This window comes from Panicum virgatum, chromosome 6K (assembly GCF_016808335.1).
Source record: "Panicum virgatum strain AP13 chromosome 6K, P.virgatum_v5, whole genome shotgun sequence".
NCBI classification, from domain to species: Eukaryota; Viridiplantae; Streptophyta; class Magnoliopsida; order Poales; family Poaceae; genus Panicum; species Panicum virgatum.
In genome coordinates, this window is record NC_053141.1 from 9,089,051 (window position 1) to 9,100,141 (window position 11,091).

Below are 11,091 nucleotides of genomic sequence, written 5' to 3' on the forward strand. Positions count from 1 at the left end.
GTTTGTTATCCCCCTCAACCTCCCACCTGGAGTTATCTTTCAACGGCAGAACATATTCTTGTCGTTGATAATTTCTGGATATCCGGGGGATAATATGAGTGTGTATATGGAGCCTCTTATTGATGATTTGCTCCATGCTTGGGAGGAAGGTGTATGGACATATGACCGAGTTACAAAGACAAACTTCAAAATGCGAGTGTGGTACATGTACTCCCTGCATGACTTGCTAGCATATGCGATATTCTGCGGCTGGTGTGTGCACGGGAAGTTCCCTTGCCCAGTATGCAAGACAGCTATGAGGTTCATCTAGTTGGCGAAGGGTGGAAAGTATTCTTCGTTCGACAAGCACCGACAATTCCTCCCTATTGACCATCCATTCCGACGTGACATCAAGAACTTTACGAAAGGTGTCGTGGTTGATGAACCTCCACCACAGATGATGTCAGATGTCGCGGTCCGTGAGTGGTTACAATCGCAGAGGGTTAAATAAGGTGGTGGTTTTGTGGGTTACGGCGAAGAACATGCCTGGACTATGAAGTCGGGCCTGTGGAGGCTCCCCTACACGGATGATCTTCTTCTTCCTCATAATATTGATATGATGCACTCAGAAAAAAATATTGCTGAGGCACTCTGGGGTACAATCATGGACATTCTTGATAAAACAAATGACAATGTTAAGGCCCGAGTGGATCAAGCTAGTTTATGCGATAGACCAAAATTGAATATTCCGCCACCCAAAGATGGTAAGAAATGGAAAAAGCCTACAGCTGAATTCATCCTGAAGAAGCACCAAAGGAAAGAAGTACTAGAATGGTTCCAGACTTTAATGTTCCCCGATGGGTATGCAACGAATCTAAGGAGTGGGGTGAACCTATCTACTATACGAATTAATGGGCTGAAGAGTCATGACTACCACATATGGATTGAGCGGCTTCTTCCGGTGATGGTTTGAGGCTATCTCCCTGACCATGTCTGGCAAGTGCTGGCGGAGTTAAGCAATTTCTTCCGCCAGCTATGTGCTAAGGAGTTGTCTCGGGCTGTGGTTGAACAAATGGAAAAATTGGCCCCTGTGTTGCTTTGTAAGTTGGAGAAAATCTTTCCACCCGGCTTCTTCAATCCGATGCAACATATGATTTTGCACCTCCCGTATGAGGCACGGATGGGGGGGCCTGTTCAGGGACGTTGGTGCTACTCGATTGAGAGACAACAAAAGATCCTTCGAACCAAATGCAAAAATAAATGCAAAATAGAAGCTTCCATTGCAGAAGCATACATTCTGGATGAGGTCTCCAACTACATAACAAAATACTATGGTGAAACCCTTCCAAGCGTGCACAATCCACCCACTCATTACAATGAAGCCGAAAATGAAACGAACCTCAGCCTATTCAAAGGGCAACTTGGAAGTGCAAGTGATGCAACTCCTAAGACCTTGCTCAATGAAGAGTTGCGCACTATCATGATGTATGTGTTGACCAACCTAGTGGAAGTCGAGCCGTACATATAGTAAGTTCTCAACAAACTATTTCCTCAAGTATTAACTATTCTGCATCCAACCCCCTTTACCTCTCGTTTATATAGGGAATTTACTCAACAATTCCGGCGTCGCCGAAGAGTTCCAACCCCGCACGAAGTTGACACCCTTCTTAAGTCCGGTGTGGGACAAAGAGCCCCCAATTTCATTTCTTGGTTCAAGCACAAGGTATAACAAATCCTCGTACTTGTTAGACATTTGAAGTTTCTTGTCCGTGCGAATAATATAACAAACTATCATGCTTCTACCTGCAGGCCCAAAATGATGCATCTATGTGTCCCGAGTTGAGACAAGTTGCCAATGGTTGTGCCTATAGGGTCTTGTCATACTCCGGTTATGATGTCAATGGATATCGCTTTCACACAAAAAGCCACGAGCAGAGTCGGCCCAATCGAAGAACCATAAATTCTAGAGTTTGTATGACAGCTCTTGATGGGGTCGAGTATTATGGCATAATTGAAGAAATCTATGAACTCACATTTCATGGTTGCAAACCTCTTAAGCCTGTCATATTCAAATGACATTGGTTTGATCCTAACGAAGTGCGACGGACTCCTCATCTCGGCCTAGTCGAAATTCGCCAGTCATCAGTGTATCCAGGAGACGATGTCTATATTGTGGCTCAACAAGCCACGCAAGTTTATTATCTCTCATATCCGTGCAAAATCGACGATCGCCTTACGGGTTGGGACGTGGTGTACAAGGTATCACCACACGATAAAGTACCTATTCCAAATAATGAGGATTACAACATAGACCCAAACACATATGACGGGGAGTTCTTTCAAGAAGATGGGCTTGAAGGGCATTTTGAGATAGACTTAACCGGAGTGATCAAAATGGAAGTACACGATGATGAAATGGTTGATGACGAGGACGCTGATGTGGAGGTTCGTAATGCGAAGGACCTAGAATTACTTGAGCGATTACAATTAGGCGATGACAATGAGGATGAAATTCCACCTTTAGAGCACGGGCTTGAACTTCTCGACTTGCGTCATAGTGATGGTGAGACGTATGATCCAGCTAATCCCGATGAAGATGATTATTTCTAATACATGTATGATCCATACTAATTGATTTATTAATGTTACTTTTTAATTATGTCGCATTTTTTTCTTTCTCTTTATAAGATCATTTTGTATATATGTGCTGATTGGTTTACTATTTTTAATTGCAGGTGATTGAAGAAAGATGCTGGGCGGCGGACTTCAACGATCGGTCGCCTCACTGTACAGAAGAATGATGCCATACTCGGATGCTGGTGAGGGCTCCGATAGGAGTTCCGGGTTGGGGCGAGGCAAGGGTCGAGGGAAGGGTGGACCCAAGAGGGGTCGAGGGAAGGGTGGAGGCAGGAGGTGTCGGTAGCCTTCGCCTGTACCGCCGTCTGAGGAGGACGAGGAGGAGGACGAGGTGGAGCCTGCCCAGGAGCATGAGCAGGAGCGGGAGGAGGAGGAGTGGCAGGCAGACGCGCAGGAGGAGGGGGGAGTTGTCTAGTGCTGAGGAGGAGGATACGGCCGAGGATACCTCTACGCCAGCTGTCTGGTTGCGAGGTCCCTAGCGACTCCCAGATAGGCCGATACCTGTTGCCTTGCGCCCGCTGATTCGACCGTGTGGGGGATATGTAAGTAATTTGACATGTTATTACTACCTTTTTCATTTCCTAACTCGAAAATTACAGTACAAACTAATATTTTCTCTTAATCAATGGTTGCAGGAGTTGGGCTGTCCTCAGTGGCGGTGTTCACAAACGCAAGGTCAACGGCATCCTGGGTCTTTTGTGCAGGGAGCACTTCCCAGGCCTGGTCCACTATCAAGGATGATACGAGCCGGCCTGGACGTGGGACCACTACATCACCGCCAACAACGATCAGTTGGATCGGAGTGGTAGAGCCTTTGAGAACAAGGCGGAGCGGGTAAAGGGCGAGCTCTGGGTAAGTTTTTTCCGCCAAAAAATGGTGAATACATCACATTCATTCAACATTTTTTTCAATGATGACATGATCCATCGTCTTTATATGCAGGATTTTTACAGGTGTGATGAGGGATACGAGGAGCGGGCGGCGATTGTGGCTAACAATCGATGCGTTAAACTCGTCAAGGACATGCATTATGAGGCGCAAGTCCAGTGCATCATCAACTTTTGTGCACTTTTCCTAAAGTAGAAGATCGGGAAGCCTGAGGCGAGAGAGTTGAAGCTGACCCGAGAGCAATACTTACAGGTAAGTTTAAATTTATTATAAGATTAAAAACATCATTAAATGTCTCTTTTCTTACTTGTCATGCATTTGATCACGTGTAGATTCCTGTGTGGTGGTGTCGTAATGATACCGTGTGCTGGGAGCGCATAGTGGACAAGTGGTTCGACCCGGAGTGGCAGGAGAAGCACGACGCTGGCCGTCAGCGGCGATTGCTGATGCTAGGTCCAGCGCACCATCAAGGCAGCCTCAACAACGACGAGTACATGGCTAGATGGGTACACACTACACAGACTCATTTCTCTAATCTAACGTTCAATTCAGCATAATTGGTAATCAACTTCTTCCTTTTTCGCAGTCGTCATCACATCAAGGCCAGGAGTGCACCCCGTTCGTGGGATGGGCTCTGGCCCGCAAGGGCAAGGCGACATCCAACGTCACCTACAACCCTGACGACTCGCCCTTGGCGTACAACAACCCGTCCGTCCACAGTCGTATCCAGGCGTACACAGAGATGGGAAGACAGGTCCATGGGCCATACTGGGATCCGAGGACCCAGCCCCTTGATGGAGAAGTCATTATGATGGCGGGAGGAGGCAAGAAACATGGGCGCTACTATATTGGCGACGGTCTTGTAGACACGGCCAGCACTCCCACCCTCTCCCAGATTCAAGCGAGGAGCACAGCCACCCTGTCCGCGTCGCAGCTCCAAGTGTAGGAAATTTAGGTTATTTCTTATTTATTCATAGTTCGTTCGTTTTGTACATATATTTGATTTGCATTGTAACATTGTCATGAAATATTGTAGAACCAAATGCTAGCGCAAAAGGCGGCATACAAGGCGGCATTGGAAGAAGAGAGGAGATTACGACAAGAGAACGAGCAGAAGCAGGCGGCCGAGATGGCCCAGATGTACAACTACATTCGAAGTCTTTCTGTCCAAATGGGTAATCCCATCCCAGCCTTCTCTGTGGTTCCTGCTCCTACTACTCCTTCGGTAAGTATCTTGAAAACCCTTTAGTTTCTTTTAAAGTATTAGATACTTAGAGAACTTTAGACTTAGAGATTGTGACTTATATTACTCACTTAACGATTTAGGGGACCTACATATTTAGACTTGCTTAGATTATAACTTGAGAACTTGGTTTTTGTCTCACCTGCAATTTACTGTCTTACATTTTTTGCAGAATCTATCGGCGGCATCGAATACGCCAGACTTGTCACCGGGCATCTCACCGACGCTCCCACAGCAGTTGTTCCCACCTCAGTTCGGCGGCCCACCACTGTTCGACGACCCACCACAGCCATAAACTTGTTTTTTCAATATTTATGGACTTGTGAACTTCTGGATATGTTGTGAACTTGCAAGACTTTGCATTGGACTTCTGGATGTGTTTGAAGTTATTTGTGGCTAGTTGTGATATATATATTGTGATATATACTGCCTGTGACGTTTGTTGTGATATATATATATGTGATATATAATGTCTGTGATATATATGTTGTGATATGAGGTCCTTTATACGTGAAAAACAATAAAAAGGATTTGTTTGGTCACTTTGCCGTGTGCCAGGGACTAGGCACACGACAAAGTGACCATTTGACCAACCCTGAACACCAAGTTCGCCATGTGCCTAGGCCGTGCACACGGCGAACTGACCATAGTTCGCCGTGTGCCAAGAACAAGGCACACGTCCGGGCACACGGCGAAGGCTGGATGTTCACCGTGTGTCCACGGTGCAGGCACACGGCGAACAGCTGCCGACGCCGTCAGCTGGCCGTGACGGCGTCTGCTCGCTTTTTTTCACCGTGTGCCTATATATACACACGGCGAAAAGGTTTGCCGTGTGCCCGACTTTTGACACACGGCAAACAAGGTATTTGCTGTCCCCGTGGCTGCCGTCGGCGCTTTGCCGTCGACCACTGTCGGTGAAGTCTTCGCCGTGTGCCTCGGGCACACGGCGAACTCGTGGTCTCCGGTAGTGAAGTAGGCATGCGCGTGCAAATTGGTCATAAAGTCGTATAATCTGCTTAACTCGATACGTGAACTTTGATACTTTGCTGCATCTACGGTCCAAATCCCATCATGTCACGTATTTGTCTATGGTGGGCTGAGGTGTGGCTGGTTCTATCGTTGCAACCTGGCTCGTCAAAAGCACTTGCTCGGTCTGGGTCTGTGCAAGCAGTGCGTGTAGATTATTCGACGAGGAGCCTCTCTTTTGTTGCCATGCCTAGAATAGTTGCATGTTAGGCTTGTTTCTCAGAATGAGTTGTTTCAGATCTAGTGCAAATCTGTATCTCTATCGAGTAGCCTGAGCCCATGGAAATCCATGCTCTATACTTACTTATTTCTGTAGCTTCGTGTCCTACTTTAATTTGCTGCACGTACGTACATGCCCCCATCCAAATGATATCTAGACTTATTCCTTCGGTTAATGTTGTTGCCCATCCATTTAATTAATTTCTGGAAGAAAGTTAGCACAGTTTGTAGCATTTCAAATTCTTTCATTCTAAATTGTTCTAGAACAGTGGCGGAGGGTGAAGCTATTTGTAGGGGGAGCCGATTTCAAAAAGCATCCATGAGCTTCATGGACTCGTCGGCGTGACACCTCAGGCTCGCAGGAGAAAGCATTGATGAGCTAATTCAATTTACACGTCACGCTAATCCATCAGCTGAGCTTCATGGACTCGCCGAGGCAAGGGGGCCGGAGCCCAGGTTCGCCTCTACTGGGCTCCGCCCCTGTTCTAGAACAAAGTTAACCTTCCGTATCCATTTCAAATTCTAATGCATATTGATGTTTGTACCAACCTTTTAGTCTAAATTGAAAATATGACATAGAAATCATTTTTGAGAAGCACATTCATATCATTCCAGATTTATAAATAGCCAACAGGCCATCCATATCATTCGTAGTTCAAGGTGCAAGCTTGTGCGAATTTATTTTTTTAGATTGATGCGGATTTATCAGTGAGCCATGTCAGGGACAAATTCCCAGGTTCCCACAGTGGCAATTAGTCTTTTTGTGTTCAGAGCTTGAAACCTAAATTCATCTTTGCTTCATATACATATGCAATTTTAGATTGCATGTTTATCTTTTTTATTTGTATTCTTCGATTCGCTTGCATAAAAAGTCTTCTTGGCGAGGACAATCGAGTTATGCTTAGTTGATAATCAATGGAGAAGCGGTGTAACAACTGCAGGGGCTCAGATCATGTCCGATGAGAAGCCCGAATCGCCAACACCGAGTTCTCTACCAATTGAATCTATCATACCTTCCGGAAGATCGGGCCAATGCTACATCAAGGACCTGGTCGTCCATGTGTATGAGTGTGGGCCCGGTCGGCCAACGTGGCTAACACATATTAATGGGGGTTCCGTTGGGTAGGTCCCGGAGATCCAAATGTACGTGCAGTAGGTATGCACCACGTAGTTTTGCAGGCATGTGTAGCTTGTCCGGTCCACCGTATCCACATCGTGGCACCAATGGTGTGGCTTACCGTGCTCGTATTGGTTGCCATGTTGCCGGTTCTGAGTCGGCACCGAGGTATATACGCCACCCCATTCAGAGCCGGTGCGGCGCGCTAGAGAGCCGGAGTACTCCATGCCCACGCTGTTCATGGTCGTTGGGATATGTCGGAGCTGAACTGCTGAGGGGGTGGTTGCTAATTAGGAGTATTATATATAGACGAATTACAAAACTAATTGCACAAATTGAGGCCAATTCGTGTGAGCCGAATCTATTAAGTCTAAAGGATTATTGTGTTCTTGCCTACTTTGAACTTCAATTATAATTTTATCCTTGTTTTTGTTCCGTTTGTGTTTTTGGCCCTACTTTTTATATTTGAAGACTCTGTTTGACCTTAATCTTAACTCTGTTAGTTACATCGAAAATAAATGAATTAAAAAAGGTCGTAACCAAGCGCGATCAATACCCCAGGCAAGCAGTGTTGGATGAGGAGGTAGAGGAGAGAAAGATGCTGGGAAAAAAAGGAGATATGCTATTAATTGCCAAAATGTTTATTATGATGGTGTTAAAATTTTGACAAAATTTTTGAATTATCGATTCTTCAGGAAGCGCAAACCGCTTATTATCGCTCGCTTTATCAAAGAGAAGACTTCAAAAGCGGGAATACGTTTTCACCGTGCTCGCGCAAGTAGGCAACCACCGAGCTCGCCGGCAGCGAGGATGGGCCACAGGAATATCGCCCAAAACCGAATGGAAGGAAAGCCGTCGTGCATTTGGCAAACGCGCCGAACAGCTTAGCTATAGGGGTTCCCTGTCAACGATGCGTCCTGGGCAGAGTTGATCGGGTCAGCCCGGCCCCACCCCCGTTCGATCCTCGAACTACGTCCAGAAGCAGGTTCCCGTCCAACTCAGAGCAACACCGTCCGATCCCAGTAGCAAGGATCGTTCAGCGCCGCGGATGCCACGAGCTGGCCGGCTCCAGCCAGGCAATGGTGGCAAGCGCGTGCTCCGGCGACGCCGTCGGAGCGGCCCGCCTGGCGCCTCTGCGGGCCGGGGACGCCCGTGGGCGGCGCGGCAGCCGGCAGGCCCCGCGCTCCGCCTCCGTACGCGGACGTGCAGCGCGGCACCTCCAAAGTCCAAACAGTCGAATTCTGTTCCTCAACTTTTCCATAGCCGAGACCAACACGGACTCGATCGGTCTTGTATGCTAGCGCACACCAGATTCCGAGTATGCTTCTGACACAGCAACCGCGCTCTCCTATAAACGAGTACGCGTTGCGATCGACGGCCAATGCAAGCCCGCGCTCTTCCCGCACCGAAGCAACGAGTAGCCACCTACACGAAGACCATCGCAGCCATGGAGGCGGCCGGCAACGCCGCCGTGCCGGAACTAGCGGCAGCGGCAGACCTGAAGAGTGGCGGCGGCGCGGCCACCGTCGACACGTGGCCGTACCCGGCGGACCCGCGGCTCAACGAGAAGCAGCCCCTCACGTGGCTGCGCGCGGCGCCCTTCCTCGCCCTCGTGCTCGTGGGCGCCGCGCTCCTCGCCGCCGGCGTGCTCGTGATCCGCACCGGCCCGGACGCGGGGCTGCCGCAGCCGGAGGGCCACCGCGCGAGCACCAGGGACGTGGTCGGGACCGCGGTCTACGGCACCGGGCTGGTGCTCGCGCTCGTGGGCATGTTCGGGGCCTCCATCGCTGCATGCTGAGGGCTGGTCCGAGTGCAACCCTCCACGGTTCGGGCTGGATGATGACGATGATTAATTAGCTGCGGCTGCGGCAGCGGGCCGTGCGAGCTGCCATAGTGCCACTCAGATTCAGATCTACGTTTTGTGAAAATTAAATGAGATATTTTACAGACATGTGTGTGTTCAGACCTGTTTGCAAGAGCAACCACAATGTATAATGACCAAGTAGTCCATATGAGTAGTTTTTGTGTTAGTGGGCTATAGTTGTAGCTATTTCCATTATATTTCAATCAATAAGTAGTCTATAAGGTGGCCCCATATGAGATAAAAAATTATCTTTCTTTACAATCCTGTGCAAAACCGTGAGAGGAAGAGAGGAGTAAAAAAAATATTTTTTAATTTTTATGGGTAGTCCATAAATTTATAGATACCTTTTGCTATGGACTATCTTATGGACTAGTCTCGTAATGTTTCAGCTACCTAATAGTAAATATTTTAAACTTATGGACTACTTTATGGCAAACATTGTGGTTGCTCTAAGCCCCTTTTTGAGACCGACCTTCTCGTAGCATGGCTGCCTGCCCATCTCTCTCGCTCTCTCATCGCGACAGAGAGAACCAAGAGACGAGTGTGTTTTGGCTTGCGCGCTCTCTCTCCTCTGAGGGACTCACTCGAGCGAAGTAGTCAGAGGTCCGAGCTCAACGCCGCCCGAGGAGGAAGAGAGCAAGAGCAGCAGCCGCTGCCTTAGTTTGGAGAGGAGACGCGGCGCAGGGGGAATCTACTAAGCCACCCTGAGCTTGTTTTGTTGCCTGTTCAAGCCAGGCTCAACTGGTAATACATAGTAATACACTCATATGGGACAGGATAGCACAGATCTCGATATATAATTGGTGGACACAGATTCAGTCTTCCACGATAGCCGGGCACAAAATAGAGTTTTCGTAGGTCTTGTGAAGCTCGTGTTCTTTATCAGGTCTTCTGAAGCTCATGTTCTTGTGGTGGAGACTGACAATTGATGTGGTTAGCAGGAGTAGATCTACCTTTTTCTAAAGAAACGTTGATCTACTTACGCTGATGGATCACCTGCTCTAAATGCTAATTAGAGCTCTTTTCCTCTTGCCGTCTGTTGCTGTTCATCGCATATTATTCTCGTCAGCTTTTATTATTATTATTCATTTGCTTGCACTAGTGTGCTCTCTCAGATTTCTGAACACTATTGCCTTTTTTCTGTAGATTCATTACTTTCTGCTTGTAGATTCAGTTTAGTGGCAAGCACCTTTCTGTCATATATAATTATGCTCTAACTAACTATTTGCATTGCCCTCTTTAATAGTCATTTTCTTTCTGCAGAGTTGATGATATGAGGAGCAGCGACGATTGAATGCACCAACCATTTCATAGAGCTGTGACAGGTTTAAAAGAGGCAAAATAACTAAATTTGTCCCTGAATTATCGCGACTGGCTCAATTTCGTTTCTCAACTACCAAAACGTCCAATTTAGTCCCTGGACTATCTATTTTGATCTGTTTTCGTCTTTGTGCTGAGGTGGTGTGCCACGGTGACTGTTTACACTTCCAACTCACGGTGAAATGTCCATTTTACCCCTATTCTTTTTTCCAAGACAACGGCCGTCCCTCTCCTAGCTAGTAGACCCTAGGCGGCGAGCAGCTTAGGAGGGGAGCAGCGAGCTGACTCGCCATGCTCGCTGGAGGCGGCGGTGGCGAGGGACCAAAAGGGGCTAGCTAGCTGGGAGAGGGCCAATGTCTTGTGAAGAAGTATAGGGTAAAATGGATATTTCACCGTGAGTTGAAAGCATAATCTCACTGTGTGCTGACGAGGTAGTCCACCGTGGCACGCCACCTCAGCACAAGGACGAAAGTGGACCAAAATAGATAGTTCAGGGACTAAATTGGACGTTTTGATAGTTGAAGTACGAAATTGAGTCGGAAAAGATAGTTTAAGGACAGAATTTGGGTATTTCACCTTTAAAAGATGGGGCGCATTGGCTGCTCGCTTAATTTCTTAAGCTCTCCGGACTGATAATATATTCTAGCGAGCTTTAGTACTATGATGCAAGTGTCGCCTTTGTGATAAACCGCTTGGTGTAATAAAAATAGTTAATGGAAAACTAATAATTTTTAAGGTTAGAAATTGGGACGTGAACCTTGTCTTCATTAACATCATCTTCTTTTCTCCTGCAATCTA